This window comes from Rhinolophus sinicus, linkage group LG05, assembly GCF_036562045.2.
Source record: "Rhinolophus sinicus isolate RSC01 linkage group LG05, ASM3656204v1, whole genome shotgun sequence".
NCBI lineage: Eukaryota > Metazoa > Chordata > Mammalia > Chiroptera > Rhinolophidae > Rhinolophus > Rhinolophus sinicus.
In genome coordinates, this window is record NC_133755.1 from 128,344,398 (window position 1) to 128,364,071 (window position 19,674).

General features: G+C 35.0%; 1 protein-coding gene and 1 long non-coding RNA gene across 7 annotated transcripts in view; one reads left to right on the forward strand and one right to left on the reverse strand.

The window, feature by feature from the left end:
- Nucleotides 1-19,674, reverse strand: part of LOC141571686 (uncharacterized) — a 448,916-nt gene that overhangs the window by 275,495 nt on the left and 153,747 nt on the right. Inside the window, exon 4 of the long non-coding RNA XR_012496685.1 lies at nt 820-902. This is a non-coding gene — a long non-coding RNA (uncharacterized LOC141571686). The remainder of the gene's footprint in view (nt 1-819; nt 903-19,674) is intronic.
- The window catches only part of FUT9 (fucosyltransferase 9), a 172,426-nt gene that overhangs the window by 139,563 nt on the left and 13,189 nt on the right, over nt 1-19,674 (forward strand). For 2 of the 6 annotated variants that reach the window (XM_074333313.1, XM_074333312.1), the window contains exon 4: nt 12,915-13,269. The exons of 3 other annotated variants lie outside the window; for them this stretch is intronic. The gene's annotated coding sequence lies outside the window, so the exon portion shown is untranslated. Of the gene's footprint in view, nt 1-12,914; nt 13,270-18,755; nt 19,205-19,674 lie in introns of those variants that run through there. One more of the 6 variants, XM_019743404.2, reaches the window with a different exon arrangement.

Consider the following 19,674-nt stretch of genomic DNA (forward strand, 5'->3'; position numbering starts at 1 on the left):
CAGAGAAAATGAGTTTCTTAATCTCACGGAGCCAGATTTGCCTAATGAGCATACAGCTTATGACAAAATAATTGTCCAGTAATTACTCTAAAGGATGAAACAAAATCAAAATTAAAATGAAGCAAATTGCTTTTTGTAATGTGGCCAATGACAAGTAGTGCACATTCATGCTGTAAAAATCATTTTCTTCTTTGGGAGAGGTGACAGTTTGCTTGGTGGTTAAGTGAATAGTTTACCCCATGTAAAATCTCCTATAACCCTGCACCTTAGCGGAAATACACAATTTATTATTACTACCACGATATGTGGCAACTTCATATTCAGCAATTTAAAATTTATGTCTTAAGCTATACACATGTATGTGTAGCAGATATTAGAGTTTATAATTACTGAGTGCTTGCTGTTTACCAGGGACTGCTCTGGGTAATACACATGTACCAATTCATTTTACAGGGACAAATCTAGTATGTAGGTATTCTTCTCATTTTTCATGTGAATAACTGAGACATAGAGAGGTTGAGAATGTTGTCTGAAAATTTAACAGAAAGCCAGATGTAGATCCTGGATAAGAACCGAGGCATGCTAGGTCCCGGGCAGGTGTTCTTGGTGACAGAATGTGTCCTACATAGTCCAGAAGCCAGTAGCTGGCCTTCCTTTTAACGTTTTTTAAAGACAATGTCTAGCACTTGTCTCACATAGCATAAAAGTAAAAACAAGTTTGAGTCATAGATGAACACATAGTGAGTTGTTACGTTTTTATCTACTACATTTAAATATTTTTCAAGTAGAGACAAGTAGATGATATTGGAGAAGACTTACCAGAGTCTCAGGCACCACAGGAAAGATATTTGGGATGTGTTTCTCTGCTTTCAAGGATCAAAAGAAGATTTTTTTCAGTGAACCTAAACAGAATAAGCCACATTAACATATATACACAGGTAATTGAATGGCAAGTTCATTTATTCAGAAAGGAGGATATGGTTTTGTATTGGTTTCATTCACGTAGAAATGTTTATTGAGCAATATAATAAAGTATGTACTGCGACAGACATTTGTACTAACGGGGTGTGGAAATGTAGAACACTTCAATTTGTAATTACATTAGTCTGATAGGGCTGCCATCATAAAATACCACAGATTATGTGACTTAAACAACAGACATTTCTTTTCTCACAATTCTGGAGGCTGGCAGTTCAAGATTATAAGGTATCAGCAGGGTTGCTGTCTGGTGAAGCCTCTCACCTTGGATTGCAGATGACCTTCCCTAGCTACGTGCCCACATTATCTCTTCTTTGTGGGTTTGCGGGTACAGGTAGAAGAGAATGAACTCTCTGATGTCTCTTCTTATAAGGATACTAATCCCATCTGTTTAGGACCTCACCCATATAACCTCATTTAAGCATAATTACTTCCGTAGAGACCTCATCTCCAAATACAGCTACGCTGGATGGGGGGTAAAGCTGCAGCATATGAATTTTGGGAGAACATAAGCATTCAGTCCAACAGGAGGGAAAGTTGCATCTAAATCTTTCATGAATAAATAAAATTAGACCCATGGGAAGTCTAATTGAATAATAGACCCATGGAAAATCAGGAGGTTATTATTGTTGTTTTGCTGTTATTTTTTTTAAGTACTATATGCAGTGAGATGTTAATATCTTTGAAAATTTTGATGCCTGGACAATTGGAGGAAAATGCAAATGATCGAAATTAACTCAAATAATAGGGAAAAAAATAAAATACATTAATAAATAACTGGAAATTTTATCAAATAACTAAAAAGGAGGAGGATCAAAGTCTATGGGTTTCAAACTCTAAAGGAAAGATAACCCTCATGCTTCAAAATCTTCTCAGTAGTACTACCTGCTGCATAAAATAAATGTTAATAACATTTCATACTTATTTTGCATTTAAAATTTGTTAGGAACAGTGCAATGCTTGTATTATTTCATGTAGCCCTTTGTGTAGATAGCCTAGTCTTAATATTAAAACTTAATTAAGGGAACACCATAACAACAACAACAACAACAACAACAGAAAAACAGTCACTTCTGGGTATGTACACAAAAATACCTAAATAAAAGCAGCACTAATTTGTAGGAAGTACAGTGTTTTGTCAATACTTTGAGGAAGATTTAAATAAGGAAATAGCACATTGAAGACCTAATAAGAAAAATCATAGGATACTCTTAGCAGAACAAATAGCTCATTGAAACAAGCAAATGAAAAAATAGACTCAGTAATTGATTTAAAGTTAGAATAGAAAGCAACTTCCTTAACATGAGAATAGTATCTCTATCTTACAGATAAAATGTGCCAAAGATGCCAACCACCACTCTTATTATTTAACATTATTCCAAAAATTCTAAGCCATGAAAAATGTATTTTACCGACTGAAAATTGAAAAAATATATGTGTTATTTACAAAGGTTATGTATATATATTTCAAGGGCTCAGTAAAACCAACAGAAAATTCTTAAAGTTAATAGGAATTCTGTAGTGTCCCAATAAAATGTAAAACTGCAAAATCATTAGTTTTGTTCTATTTCAAAAATAATCAAATATATGAGGGGAAAAAAGATATTCTACACAACAGCAACAAAAACAACAAAAATATGAAATGTTTCAGGAAAATTAAATATTCTATACATAAGACATCAACCTTTATTCTGGAATATGAACAATTTTAGTAAATGACATATGTTCTCATTAAGAAGAACAAATACTTTTGATATGTCATTGTTTTTTCAAATAATTTTAATAGATATAATGAAATATTTCTTCAAAATACAAACTAGATTTTTTTTAAGGATGGAGTTGACAAAAATGTTTGACAAACATTATAATGTTATATGGAAAAATAAACAGGTTTATACAGTTGAAGAAAAAAATTGTGAAGGGGGAAAATATAAACAATTTAAAACATGCTACAACACTATACTCAACAGGTAAATCAATGGAACAGAATAGACATTCTTGAAATAAAACTCATGCATACACCTGAAATTGTAGGATAAATAAAGCATCATAAAACTATGTGCAAAAGAAAGATTATTCAATAAATGATGCTGGGAAGAATTGGCTATGCATTTGAAAAATATATTAAATTGTTTCTTACTCTATATGAAGCATGAAAACAATTCCAAAGAACTGGAAAGTCTAATATAAAACGAGTTACAATTAAAACCTTGAATAGCATACTGATTTGACTCATCTGTAGTTATGAAATGCTTTCTAAGTATAAACACAAAGGGAAGCAATGGGGAGAAAGATATACTTGTATACTTAACTACATAAAATGTAATAACTTTTGTATACCCTAAATGACAAAACAAAATCGAAAGACAACTTAAAAAAACCTTTGAAATAAATATGAAATTAAAGAGATATTATAATTGATAGGTATAACTGATAAAAAGTTCCTTCAGGTTAGCAAATTAAACAGTAAAGTGATTTCAAAAATAAACAACTGGGCAATCCACTGATAAATAATTATGAATAGCCAACAAATAAAAGCTTACTTCACTTGTTACTGAAGAAAAGTGAATAAAGCAAAAACTTAACACATTATAATTTTTTTGTGAAACTCAAAAGAAGCACATATACTTTAAAAGATATATTCATTTTTTTCTAGATTCTAATAAGAGTTCTTTTCTTTTTTAAGGAAAGGTAGGAGTTCATACATCTTCATTAAGGATATATAGCCTTGAAACTGTTCATACTCTTTCATCTAATTTTCCCCTTTTTCTACATCAATCCTAAGGAGATAATCAATCCTAAGGAGATAATCAGAATCCAGTTATAGATTCATTGCATAAATTGCATATTGTGGTACATTTATATTAGAAAAAAAGTAAAACTAATCTTTATGACCAACAGTCAATGAATGGTGAATAAATTATGATACATTCATATAGTTAAAGGTTATCCTACCATTAAAAATCAAGTTTTTGTTTTGTTTTGTTTGGTTTGGTGACATGAGCAAATGCGCACAACTTTAAGTTTGAAAAATAAAAAGCAAAAGAAAAAATCTATTGATTCGCACTATTGTTTAAAAAATGGCATACACTGTTGGTATTGAAACAAGGTAGGTAAATAGTTAAGATAACTAAATAGATCTATTCAATAAAGACTAGAAAAAACACAAAATATTATTTCTGTGAGTTGTATTATAAGCTGCTTTCATTCCTCAGGTTTGTGTATTTTCAGAATTGTATACAGTAAATGTTAAGATACCACAAAGAATTGGATTGTCATATAAGACTCATTTTCATCAGAGATTGGGCTAGTATCAAACCAATATTTTAAGGTTGCAATCTGTCAAGAGTCAGGGAGCACTGTGAAACATCCTAAGAGGTTCCATACGTCCTCCTTTTGCATTACACATAGTCTCTGGTCCAAAATTATAGAACGTCCTGATGTCAGCGCACAGAGTGGGGAGCATTTAAGTTATAAAATGTGTAGTTATATGTGCAACAGTCTCTAGGGAGTTATGCCTTGTAAATCAATCCAAGTTTAGGTTTGTTTACAATTAGCAATTCCAAACCAAGAATATCTGCCTCAAAGTGTTTCAGAGCTAAGAATAATCCCTTTTAGAAAATATTATGTTTGTTAATCTGGGAATCAAATTATCATGTTTACAAGGACATTAGATCAGGTCACCTGCTTTCTGCCCTCCCACTTCCCAGAAGCATCTCCGATAATCGATAATCGGGAAAGATCACAGGTTAGCTGCTTTAACTCCTTCCTCTCCAATAGTACTTTTACAATAACATGTTTTGGAAAAAGAAAAAAAATGAGAAAAAAAAAAAAAAAGGAAAACATTCAAGTCAGTGTTTATTATGAATTGGAGGAAAGCAAGGACAATATCAGTGATAATAGTTCATTACAAGAATCCAGGAAATAAGTAATGCAGGCCTAAACAATGAAGTGACAATAGAAGGAAAAAGAGAGTGGGGTTTCATAAAAACTATAGTATTACAATTATTAAATGTAGTAATTGGCTCGATGTCAAGTTAAGAGAGTAGAGAAAATAAATAATGATTTCCAATGGTGGGCTTAGGCAGGTGTATGGATGATGTGGCTATTTGTAGAGATGTATTGTAGGAGCAGTGTTTGGGAGGGTGGAGGTACTTGAACAGAAGATAAAGGAACTGTGATTATATTTAAATTGTAATGGAAAACAACAACTAGAGATATCACAATTAAAAATGTAGGAAATACAAGGGAGAATAAATGGAATAAGGTCACTTTGCTACTTACTCCAGAATTATGTGGAGGAATAAGCCTTCAATGGGAAGGACAGTTATCTTTTCCGCTGTGCAGAGAGGGGAGGTACCAAGTGTGTTCTCTTTTGTTTTAGTCTCTTTTTCATGGCCTCTATTTTATCTATCATTTACAAAATATGGTGCTTTGTTTTCAATATTCAACTACTCAATAAACTAAATATTCAAAAGATTATTTATTAGGAATGAAATCAAAATAAGAAAGTTAAATGGTCCTTGAGAATGGATCATTCAGGCTGCAAAGAAAGATGCCAATGGGGCCAAATTAAGTACATAACACAATAGAAGCCGTTCCCTCCATGGGTGGAATATTTGTATCTCTAAGATTAAGGGTTCCTCACTCTTAGATTTTTTTCTTCTGAGTTCCCCCTTTCCACGTTTGTTCTAATATCATCTTTTGTTAAATATGTTAATCAATCAGTTCATTTTAAGATTATTCATGTGCAAGTTGATTAAACTTGCTTCTTTCCTACAATCTCTTTAGTCACACTTTTATCATATTGTCTCTTAGGCTGTTGACTTCTTTGTGGCTCATCCTGTCTATTTTAGTTCTGACTGGCCTATTCTCTTATTGTAGATTTAACTTAAAGTTTCAGAAGCTCCTCATTAACTATAGTGATGCATTTTTATTTAACTAATAGCTGCTGCTAATTAGTTTCACATGAGTTCCAAAGATGATCAGCCTTCAAAATTTGGTCTCATCCAGGAACTGTTGTCAAGGCGATATCCATATAATACAGGGTTTACCTGTATAGATAGATATTCTTTCTTTTATTCCTGCATCCTTCCTCTTAGTATCTGTTAATATCCTTTGCTATGCATGATGGTGTTTTGTTTCTGTTTTTATTTTTGTCTTTGTAACTGGAAGAACAAGAATTTTATGCTGAGGAAAATGTATAGGAGAGAGCCAAGGAACATAGAGCAGTTTGTTTCCCATGGATTTACCCCCTTGCCTTGTAAACTGGATTAAAGCCCTCTACTGTTAGCAAATAGAGGACCAGAAATGAAGGGACATATTCTGGGAGAGATGCTGTGAGTGTCTTGGTATATTCAAAGCTTCTGGAGTAACAAAGTTTGACTCAAATAACCAAGTTTCCATCTGCAATGTGATCCCAGAAACTCTGGCACCCAGCAGGTTAGAGATCAAGGCACAGCTGGATTTGAGGTTCTAGGCCAACACATTCAATGGCTAGGAGGAGAAGTGGGGCTGCAGCAAAAGGATTCTCAGATGAGTGGTAGCCAAAGGATGAAAAAGACAAACAGAGTGGATGAGGACTGCTGCTGTCAGGTGGGTCTGGGGTCCATATGAAACTGCCACCATCTTTCACGGAAACAACTGAGGGACAGCTTGAAGAAGAGAAATTCACTCTATCATAATGTGGTCATTAAAAGCATATGACAAGGAATTTGGAATATACAATTTATAGAAAGGGGATTCTTTATTCTATTTTAAGTAAAGGTTAAAATAAATACTTTTAAGTCTTTGAAAAATATGAACTGATTACCTTATTTGGACATACTCTGCGATATAGCTGAGTTTTCATGTAATGTAGTCCTTTTTTCTACCTTTATTGTTTTTAGGCTAACTCTTCCAAGTTAGTTAATTTTTAAAGCTGACTCAACAAAGCAGCACATAAGGAATTCATCTGAAAGTGAGTGTGGCTAGCAGGAACACAGCTATCAGAGAGGCCTTGGGTTAGCAATTTCAAATATGTCAATAATTGCTGCTATTCCTTAAATCCTTTATAAACACCCTAATAATAAAACAAAGTTAGACTCTTCTTTGTGCTGATCCATCTCTCTATATACTCCTGAGGTCAGGAGGAAAATTATCTGAAACTTGCAGTATTATGGACTCACTGTTTCCATCCACTGGTTTCCAGAATAAGAGCAGGAAGGAAGTATTGATGAATTTAGTTTGTTCTAATGAAAAATGGCTCCAGAGTAATATGTGACATAAAAGAAATTTTCATTCCTATAATTCATAGACTTCTTTGCAATTGTAAGCTGGAATCTCAATTCTCAGCATGTGTTTTTAAAGGAACGCATTTTGGAGTCAAGCTGCTAGTGTCTACATCTTGCCTGACCAATTACTGTGTGACATGAGACAAATAGATGCACATCAGCTTCCTCATCTGTAAACATGCATATAATTGTTGTGTATATTTCATTTGGTCATTATGGGAGCTAAAGGAATGAATATTTGTTAAGTGCATAGAATATTTGTTAAGTGCTTGGCACATGGAAAGTGATACATACTTATTTATTAAATGAACAAAATATTTTTTCCAAAGATTAAATGATAAAATCTATGTAAAAGGTTAACCTGGTGCCTGGAATACTGCAAATACTCAATAATTATTAGCTATTTGGTCACTCGAAAAAGTTTTTGTTAAGAGCAAGTATATGCCAAGCCTGAGTAGGCACTAGGGATTAAATCCTGAGGAAAAATACCCAAATGTCTACCTTGTGAGCCTAGTTACAATCAAACAGAGGCAACAACATCAGTCAGATACTCAGACATATAGAGGTAAATTTGCTACTGTGGTAAGTGCTGTGCAAAAGTAACACATAGTACTTTGAGACATATACTAGGGGCCTTTGATTTAGTGTGTGTGTGTGGGGGAAGTATTGAAGGGTTGTTAGAAATCCCTCCATAAGCAACTACCAGTGGAGACAAGAGCTGACAAGTGAGAAGGAGCAAACTAACAAAGAAAGGAAGGAAACTTCCAGGTGGAGGGAAAACCTGGTGCGGGAACCCATGCAAAAGGGCCAAGCTTGGCAATGCAGGGAATGCGAAAGGGAGCTTGGCATGCACTCAGGTTGGGGACAGAGGCAGGGTCCCCCTTATCCAGGGTGGTTTAAGCCACTTTAAGACTTTTTTCCTTTATCTTAAAACCAGTTAGAATTCAGGGAAGGGCCTTAAAAAAAGAGTAATAGGTGATGTGCGATTTGAAAAGGTCACTCTACTGCAGGGATTCTTGAACTTGAGTGTATATGAGAATCACTTGGAGGACTTTCTAAACTACATTGCCTCAACCCAGAGTTTCTGATTCCATGTGTCTGGGGTTGGGCAGGAGAATGTGCATTTCTAACAAGATCCCAGGTTATCTTGAGGCTGGGCTGCCAGTCTGGGGACCACACTTTTGAGAAGCCCTGGTCTACTGCATTATGAATGAATTGAAAGGATCAAAAGTGGGTGCCAGGTGGACCACTAAAAAACAATGTAGCAATGTATACAAGAGATGCTAGATGTCTGACCTAGGGAAATGGAGAGAAGTCAACTAATCTAAGGAATATTTAGGAGGAAAAATTGTCAGGATTTGTTGCTGGGTTGGGTGTGGATTTGAAGGACAGGGAGATACCAAGGAGAAGCCACTGAGTTAATTGCTCTATTTTTATGTGAAAGGAAGTCTCTTCTTCAGAGTCAGGAACACATAGTAATATATCTTGCAAAAATGAGAAATTGTTTTTAAAAGGCTACCTTGACTTTCATCGGCTGTCTACTGTGCACTGAAACCTGACAACAGTCGTAGAAAGCTCTGGTACTGACAGCCAAATTATGAAAGACTATTGGCCTCCAGGGAAGCCAGAAAGCATGTTCTGGGAAAACGCCAGAAAAGCGCCCTCTGGGCCCTGTCTGTGGTACTCCCTATAGTCAGGTGGCACGCGGGCCAAGTTACACTTGGGCTTAGTGTCAGATCTGATGGTTCTAGCCTCCGTTGAAGCCTGCAAATAGAGCTTCTGATATGAATAAAGACAGCGATTAAGAACTAGTGATTATGAGCAGAGAGAGAAAAGAGATTAAAGATCAAACTTAAAAAAGATTGAAAAGAAAATTTCAAAGAGCGTGAACGTAGAAAGTGTTCAAGATAAAGGAGTTTGTAGTACAGGAAAAGCGGCAATTGGCAGCGTGCATACCAAACACAACCACTGTCTGAGACAAAATGCAAGCAAAAAAAGAGAAACATTTTTGAGCATTTTAGTGGTAACATCCCTAAAGATAAAACCGTTGCAGAAATAAGTCAGGGCATTCTCATTCTAGTGTGTGCCAGGGTATGTTCTGAGGAATATTCAGAAAAAGGACTAAAGTTTTGGTGATTAAAACTGGCATATTTTGGTATCAGCTTCTCCAGTGTTTGGAGGAAGTGAAACAGAGGCTTTAACCCCTGGAAATACGAGAGATTATATCCAAAGGTCTTTGAGAAAAGTTCACAAACACAAATTTGATAGCACTCCAGACATCAACCAGTGACTTCTTGCCAAAAACGAAATGGCATCTCTCCCAAAGGCAGGAGGTATTTGGCTCGAGATCTAATGGGAGAATTGTGGGAACTCAGAGCAGGAATGCCCAGGAGAAAGCTTCAGTGGAATGCGCGGTATCAAGGGAATCTTTGAAAGTGAAGTGATGAATATATACATTTTTTTAGTACTTTGAGGCGAGATACAGTTAGGTACATAGTATAGAAATTATAAGGCTTACATTTTTATTCTTTTAAAGGATCTTAGCATAAAAGTCATAGGGAAAAGTAAAAACAAAACAATAAAAATAAATAAATAAAATCAGGCAATTTAAATTACAATGTTCAGGAGACTTTTGCAGAATCCTATGCTAATATCATGGCACTAAACACCATAATGATTATATGGGGGACACACTGGTCACTGAACTTGCCTAAAGAGGTCACTGATAGTTCAGTTAGATGCCACGTACCATCAAATACCTAAACTCTGGGTGGAGTCTATGGCTTAACATAAAGTGAAAAGATTTGTTTATTGTTTTGAGAATGTACAGATAGTTTATTTTAATCCAGATAATTATGGACATATTTTGAAAGATTCAAGTTATATACTTCATATCCTGTAAGAAGAAAAAAAAGGAGGAGGGGAAATAATCAGGTTTTCTTATTATTATTATTTTTTGCTTAATTAGGGTTTGGGGGTTATTTGTTTCAAGAAATAAAATCAATTATAACTACTGTAAAAAAAAAAAAAGGAAATTATTGCAAGTTTACAGAATGGCTCTTGGAACTGAGGGAATACCCGAAGAACCCAGCCCAGGAATACAGGATCCCGAGTAGCAACTTGGACCCAAGTAGCAGAATTTACAAAATTTTCTTCTCAGAGAATCTCTCAATGATTAATCAGCCCACACCTTTTCCCCTCCTGGCTCTTCCACTCAAGTTTCAAAGTCCCAGAGGAAGTTTGAATGACCTGGTTCCCCCGCTCAGCACTCGTTAGAAAAGGGGGAGATGGCATTCTCTGCAGTCCCAAAGAATGCACACAGGAGAAGTGATGTAGTAACCCAGTAGGAAATTGGGGTGCTATTATCAGAAGAAAGGAGAATGATTGCCAAGCAGTGAAAACCAACAGCATCTGCTATTGAATCCTTTAAGTATTAGGATGGAGCAAAAGTAATTGCAGTTTAAAAAGTTAAAAATAATTGCAAAAACCACAACTACTTTTGCACCAACCTAATAGAGTATGCTTATAGAATAACCGTTTACAAAAAGGCCGTATTTCCCCGGCCTTTATTTCTTCCAGCCATATACTGTATTTCCCCGAAAATAAGACCTAGCTGGACAATCAGCTCTAATGCATCTTTTGGAGCAAAAATTAACATAAGACCCGGTCTTATTTTACTATACTATAAGACTGGGTCTATAATATAATATAATATAATATAATATAATATAATATAATATAATATAATATAATAAACATAATATAATACCAGGTCTTATATTAATTTTTACTCCAATAGACACATTAGAGCTGATTGTCTGGCTAGGTCTTATTTTCAGGGAAACAGGGTACTATTCAAAGACCCTGCTTATATTCATTAAAATTTTTTATAATGTATTTTATCTAAAGATTTTTAATGAGTTATGTTTTATACTTAAAAGGGATTTTGTGTGTGTGTGTGTGTGTGTGTGTGTGTGTGTGTCTGTGTGTCTGTGTGTGTATGGTTAGAAATGGTAATAAATTGCATAGAAATCAGAAGGGATCTATTATTCCAAAAGAGTTTCAGCTAAGATGAGAGCTCTGAATCTTCACTCTTTAACAAAGAACAATAACATGATTACAAACACTTTCATAGTGCATTCTGTGGTCCAGGCACTATCAGACGCAGTTTATAAATTTTATTTTATTTAACAGGGAAGAAGTTGCAGTGTAACTATATATGGCAATCTTTTCTTTTTTTTTTTTTAACTATTTCAAACTTTAATCTACCTACCTATCTGTCAATGATTCATATCTGGTCTTTGGGTTTGGTCTGAGTTGATCTGAGGAACCACGTGGACCCAAAGTTCTATTCAAATGGTCTATGACCTTCACACATTTTTACCAAGGATAAAAACTCTCACCTTATCAGCAATGGTTTGATTGTACACAATAGAGAGTAAGTGTACCACACAGTGACTGTCAAACACGTTCACCCAAGAACTCCTAAGGGCAAAGGGAAAATCTCTTCCAAACCCACATGTCTGCTAGTGTGAGACTGGCAGGTGGGTGGCAGCTGTAATCTAGGAATAAAGTTCCCAGTGGCATGTTAGAAGCCCAACTGTCCTGTTCCATCTTACAGTTTTAGGCAGGTATTGATCTGTGTTCTGTAGTATACACTGTTTTGTTTTGTTTCAATTTAAAATAAGAATTCAAAACTCACACACACACACACCTTAAAGTAGAATTACCATTCCTTAAAGAAGCCTCCTGTTCTCCTTGGCTTCACATTTCTCTCCCTAATGCCTTGATGTATATTTATGGTTTGAGAATCCCAAGCTCTCTTCTATTCTTTAATACTCAGTAGAACATTCTTAAAGTATGACTGACGGTCATCTCTTAATGGAAAACAGGATCATACGCATACCAAGTCTTATCAAGTAGGAAGTACTTTTACTAAAGATTCTGTTATTTTTCATGCTAAAGTTTTAACTTACACTATTTTCTAGTACTTGAAACTATTAAAAATAATTGAAAAGAATTATATTATTTACTGTTGTAATTTGCTTTGTGCTATATATTTATTGCTGTCTCTAACGAGAACAATAGTAACACTAATCTGGGTTTTTAAAAATAGGTTCTTTCGATGAACAGTTCAAGATTTATTGAGTATCCAACTGAATTTTAGTTATGAGAAATAGGTGAAAAGGTTCCTGTCAAGGGAATGTCAATTTGGATTCAAGAGTCAAACTTTTCTGACAGTTTATGTACAAAGGAGAAGTTCTGAGTAACTGCCCCTACTGTTTGATCATTGACTCTGACAGCAATAAAAAGTTGAGGCAAGAGGGTGTGCAGAGAGTTAACAAGAAGAACCTCAAGTAATACAAAATGTACAGGAAGCAGGGACTCTGAAAGGCACACAGTGGAAGGAACATTGTTTCAGCCTAGTGACCAATTCTTCCTCACTAGGCCAAAAAAGAGTCATGGGACTAAAATGTCCTGGATAGGTGCCAACTTTGAGACTCGACAGAGATGGAAAACTGGGAGATTTTGCTCATCTGGTGGTAGGAATACCTGTATGTCAATTTTAACGGTAGTTATTCCATAAAAGGATATATGTTAAATGCACAGAGAAAGTAACTAAGTATATATTAATTAATTCACACTTGGTTCATTTTTGTTTAGTTACCAAGCATTTTTACCTTGAACATAATTGGGAGTCAACAATCCACCCATTTATTCGTGCAACATATACAGCATTTATTAAGCAGCTACTATATTTTGGTGATGAGGATACAGCAGTGAAGAAACAAAGCCCTTCACGGAGCCTACATTCTGCCATCTCCAAGATGACTGCATTACGTGGCTGCAAGCTCAGGAATCACTGAACATGAAATGTAGTTGTCAAATGCTCAGACTCTGGAGCCAGATGGCCTGTTTGAAAGCGTGCTCTGTAACTTACTAACTATGTGATCTTGGGCAAGATTCTTAACCATTTTGGGCTCCAGATTCTTCATCAATAAAGCAGGAATATAATAAGGTAATATATGTGCTTACTATATATGTACATACATTATATATGTTAATATAAAGTACTCAGGTCAATGTTTGGCACTAATAAGCACCATGTAAGTGTCAAATATTTTTCTTGTTAAGGAAAATTGATCTAAGTTTAACTCATGGATAAATAGTCCATTATTATAAAGAAAAGGGTACAGACCAGGAAAATCAAGACAATGGAACTTGAGGTACCAAATGCACCTCGACAAATTATTGATGTTTGTATTATTTGTTTAAAGAAGATTGTAGAAGGTAAGAGAGAGCACAACTTAACGGGTAAGCTAGTTACTTATATCTCTGACCCTCAATTTCCTCATCTGTAAAGAAGAGGCAATAAAAGATTTCCGTGATAATGGTTCCATGAGAATTAAAGAAATGATGTGTACAAAGTGTTTGGCACAAGGCCTATGAGGTCTGACAATTAAGTTCGCGAACTTGCCACCATGAGCTTACATTGGCAGCCCTGTCCAAACAGCTCAGTAAGGTTTCATAACCTTGGTATATCAGTGTCTCACAGCTGTGTTCCTGTCGATGTTGGCGGTGTCTTGTTGAGTGGCGTTCATTGTTGTTGTGTGTTTTTGTGTGCCATTGCGAGAATCTCTGAATTAGAGCAATAAACAAACATTAAATTTCTTCTTAAACTTGGCAAGAGTGGAAGTGAAATCAAGGACATGTTAGTCCAAGTTTTTGGGGACAATGCCATGAAGAAAATAGCAGTGTACACATGGATTAAACATTTTTCTGAGGGGAGAGAACGCATTATTGATGAAGAGGTCAGGGCAGCCAGTAACGAGCAGAGCTGATGAAAACATTGCAAAAGTTTGTCAAATTCTGTGTCAGAATCATCGGCTGTCTATGAGAAGAATAACAGACCAAGTAGGCATCAATAGAGAAATAGAAAAATCTTAACTGAAAATCTTGGCATGAGGAAGGTTGTGCAAAAAATGGTCCCAAAGGAGCTCACTGATAAACAAAAGCAAAGGCGATTCGAAGTTTGCCAAGACCTTTTATAGTGGAAAGATGGTGTTTTGGGCCATGTTGTCACTGGTGATGAAACATGGGTGTACCAATACAACCCTAAAACAAAGCGTCAAAGTGCACGATGGAAGGCAGCCAATTCTCCACGACCAGAAAAGTTCTGTCACTCCAAGTCAAGAGTCAAAACAATGTTACTAACATTTTTGATATCAGAGGGATTATCCATTATGAATTTGTACAACTGGACAAACAGCTAACTAAATTTACTATTTGGAAGTGCTGAAAAGGCTGTATGAAAAAGATGACCTGAACTTTTCACCAACAACTCATGGCTCTTGCATCACGACAATGCACCAGCTCACACGACACTATCTGGGAGGGAGTTTTTAGCCAGTAAACAAATACCTGTATTGGAATACCCTCCCTACTCACCTGACCTGGCAGCCCCCAATGACATCCTTCTTTACCCGAAGATAAAGGAAATATTGAAAGGAAGACATTTTGATGACATTCAGGACATCAAGGGTAATACGACAACAGCTCTGATGGCCATTCCAGAAAAAGAGTTCAAAATTGCTTTGAAGGGTGGACTAGGCACTGGCATCAGTGCACTGCTTCCTAAGGGGAGTACTTCGAAGGTGACCATAGTGATATATATTCAGCAATGAGGTATGTAGCACTTTTTCTAAGATGAGTTCTCAAACTTAATTGTCAGACATCGTAATTGAGAGTGAGCATTTGTTAACTGGTAGCTATTAAAGTTGTAACCTGATTATACTGAATTAACATAATTTGTTTAGAATGTTTTTGACATTGCATTTCAACTCAAAAAGGAGATAGCGAGACTTTCAATGACAACACTCCTGGAAACAATTAAACATAACTCTCAAAGGAAAAGAGCAAACAAATCAACACTGCAGTGCTTAGTCAATTCATATATAATAAAGGTTAATATCACTCCATTAAAAACAAGATCCTTCCAGTAAGTTTTCTCAGTCTGTAGATCCCAGGGTCCAGAAAGAACTGAGATTATCTGACTAGTTAAATGTATGAAGTAGGATTGAATGTGATTAAACTTGCATAAACCTACTCTTGAATTGTATTGTGATGTATTTTCAAAATTCTTTATTGCTGTAATTTTATATCTTTGCATCTGTGTTCATAAGTGAAACACAATTTTTTTTTAACTTTTCAAATCTTCTTTTGGTAACAAAATAATAATTGGCTTCATATAATGAGTTAAGCTCCTTTACTTATTTTTCTGTTTTCTAGAATGATATTTTTAAGTGATAGTAGTATTCTGTATGTATTGAATTGTTGATGTTACTCCTGCACACTAATCTACGTCTAGTGTTTGTTTTTAGTTATCATTTATGAATACAATTTCTTTAACTGCTATTTGTATAATCACAGTTTCTGATAAAAATTTGGCATTCTTCTATTTGTGCAGAAATATCACAATTCATTTCATCACTTTTTCAAATTTATTTCTGTAAAATTACTCAAAAGTAATTTCTAGCTTGTTCTATGTTTAATCAATATATATTTACTCTTTTTGATATTTAATTTGAATTTATTTTTTTAATTTTCTTTGCCTGAGGTTTATCTTAGTATTTTTTCCAGTAATATCAAATTATAATCGATATACAACACTATATTATTTACAGTGTACCATATAATAATTTGATGTATGTATTGGGAAATGGTTACCACAATAATTTTAGTTAAACATCCATCACCTCACGTAGTTATATATGACACTAATCATCTCAAATTTCTGCTGTCTATATCAATGATTTCTAACCATACCTTAATTCCTTACTTCTTATTTCTTTAGTTTAGTACCATTGTTTGTTGTCCAACTTCTTGTGTTGACCAATTTGTTAATTAATTTCCCCCAAACTACAAACCTCTAAATTTCCTTCTAAGTACCATTCAACCACATACGACAAAATTTGACATGCAGTACCATCAATGTCATTTAGTTCTAAATAGTTGAGATTTCCATCATATTCCTTCTTCATTTTCTTTGTAGCTCACTGGTTAATTAATACTTCCTGGACATATACAGGACGTACTTTTTTGTTTTCTTTTATTATTGATTGTACAGGAGTGAAGCTAACTTTGACAGTAAGCCTCAGTCTTTAATTCTAATAATTCTGCTCTAGGAGTATGTTCAGAATACAATGTCCAGAATCTTTTGGCTCACAAAATCAAGCTTTACTACATAGAAAATCTCATATATTTTACAAAAAACTACATAATGTTTTTTTTTAAATATTCACATAAATTTAGGTAATTAAATGTTGGACAATTTTTCCCGTTTTCTAGAAGGAAACAGCTAATATTTCCATACTAGTTTTGATCAACATTTTAAAACACTTTAATGAATCAGAAATTAATAGCACATATTATTTTGGTAAGAATAATGAGTGACAGAGGATCAGTAAGATTTTGATTGAGACAGTTTTGCGAACATATTACTTATTTTATCTTTGTGTTGGTACTTATAAGGAGGTATAAATGTCATACTTGTAGTTTTGTAGATACTTGTATTATTATTATTATTATTAATTTTTAGTTAAAGTTTATTGGGGGGAATGGTTAGTAAAGTTACATAGGTTTCAGGTGTACAATTCTGTAATACATAATCTATATCTCACACTGTCTGTTCACCACCCAGAGTCAGTTCTCCTTCTATCACCATATATTTGATCCCGTTTACCCTAATCTACCACCCCTCGCACCCCTCTTACCCTCTGGTAACCACTAAATTATTGTCTGTGTCTATGAGTTTTTGCTACTTTATTTGTTTGACTTGTTCCTTTGTTGCTTTCAACGTTATATACCACATATCAGTGAAAACATATGGTTCTCAACTTTTTCTGTCTGACTTATTTCACTTAGCATAATAATCTCAAGGTCCATCCATGTTGTTGCAAATGGCATTATTTCCTCGTTTCTTATGGCAGAATAGTATTCCACTGTGTATATATACCACATCTTCTTTATCCAATCATCTATCAAAAGACATTTTGGTTGTTTCCATACCTTGGCCACTGTAAATAAAGCTGCAGTGAACATCGGAGCACATATATCTTTATGGATAAATGTTTTCAGATTTTTTTGGTAGATGCCGAGGAGAGGGATTGCTGGGTCATATGGTAATTCTATTGTTAATTTTTTGAGGAACCTCCACACTGCCTTGCACAGTGGCTGCACCAGTCTGTGGAACCACAAAAGACCTCGAATAGCCAAAGCAATCCTAAGAAAAAAGAATAATGCTGGAAGTATCACATTCCCCGACTTCAGCTTATACTACAGAGCAGCAATAATCAAAACAGTATGGTATTTGTAGAAAATACCAGACCAATGGAATAGAATTGAAAACCCAGAAATAATCCCACATAAATATGGACAATTTTTGACAAAGGATCCAAAAACATATAATGGAGAAAAGACAATCTCTTAAATAAATGGTGCTGGGAGAATTGGAAAGCCACATGCAAAAGAATGAAACTAGACTGCTATCTGTCCCGTGTACCAAAATTAACTCAAAATGGATCAAAGACCTAGACATAAGACCTGAAACAATAAACTACATAGAAAAAAAACATAGGTGCTAAACTTATGGACCTTGAGTTCAAAGAGGATTTTATGAAGTTGAGCTCAAAGGCAAGGAAAGTAAAAGTTAAATAAATAAATGGGAATATATCAAACTAAAAAGCTTCTGAGCAGCAAAAGAAACTATCAACAAAACAGAGTCAACGAAATGAATGGGGTAAGATTTTTGCAAACAACATCTCTGATAAGGAGCTAATGTCCAAAATATGTAAGGAACTCATACAACTCAACAACAACAAAATCAAACAATCCAATTAAAAAATGAGCAGAGGACCTCAGTAGACACTGTCCAACAAGGACATACAGATGGCCAGTAGACATTTGAAACGATGCTCAACATCATTAAATCAAAAGAGAAATGCAAATAAAAACCACAATGAGATATCATCTCATACCAGTTAGAATGGCTACCATCAACTAGACAAATAATAACAAGTTCTAGAGATGCTGTGGAGAAAAAGGAACCCTCATACACTGTTGGTGGGAATGCAGACTGGTGCAGCCGCTATGGAAGGCAGTGTGGAGGTTCCTCAAAAAATTACGAATACAAGTACCATATGACCCAGCAATCCCTCTCCTGGAATCTACCCAAAAAATCTGAAAACATTTATCCATAAAGATATACGTGCTGCGATATTCATTGCAGCTTTATTTACGGTGGCCAAGACATGGAAACAACCATCTTCGACAGATGAATGGATAAAGAATATGTGATATATATATACACAACAGAATACTATTCTGCCATAAGGAAAGATAGTGCCATATGCAACAACTGGATGGAACTGAAGATACTTATATATAAAAAATTTAAAAGCCTAGACTGATCTTTTTTAGCTGCACTCTGTAAGGGTGAAATTTGGTAAATCAATTACGTAATTAGACTTAGCTAGTTTGCAGTTTAACTCACTGCAAAACTCAAACCTCGCTATCTAGCCACCTGTAATTAGACTTAGTCTTTTTCAGTTTGATCCATCCTGATATTCATCTGTTTTTTTCCTTGTCTCTCTCCTCACTGATAAGCTAAAGAACTCTGTTTGTTCCCTTTGTCAAGGCTACCCATACCTCATTAATTAACAATATCCTAACCAGAAAAGAGCAATTTCTTAATCCTCAGGCACGTAGACTCTGTAATGCAATTTACAACTCCCTTGCAATATTTAGTGGTGATGCGTAGTCCCAGGCCTTGATGGATGAGGCCAAGTCCAAAGGCCAGAGATAATATCAGCTTCAAACAGACCAAACCCCACGAAGGGATGTCAGCCCCAAGACCTGCCTGGATGACTGCCCCTTTCCTCTTATATGAGATAAAGGTAAGCTGAAGTTAGGTGCAGCTGTGTGCCAGACTCTACCCAGGCAAAGGAGTCTGCCAGTATTTCTCTTACCCCTCTGTCTCAGCAGCTGTTTATCAGGCACTGCCCTAGCAAAGGAGTTTGCCAGTATTTCTCTCTTCCTAACTTAGAGTCATGTGAATGCTTTCACCTTCTATGAAAGACCAGGATTTAATTCCATGCCACGACACACTCTACTAAGATTCACAAGATCACTATTTTTCTCTATGAAATATAATTCCAATCGCACATAAGTGAGGATTTTGTTCTAATTCCAATAGAACATTTGATTATCACATCCTAGTAGGTATTGTAGTAGATTTACAGATTATTAAATGTAAACAAAGAAAATTATAAGAACAAATAAAAATTAAAAAACAAAATAATGAGGGGTTTTAATTTATCACCTTTTTTTATCAATGTCGTACTAACAAACAAAACAAAACCAGATC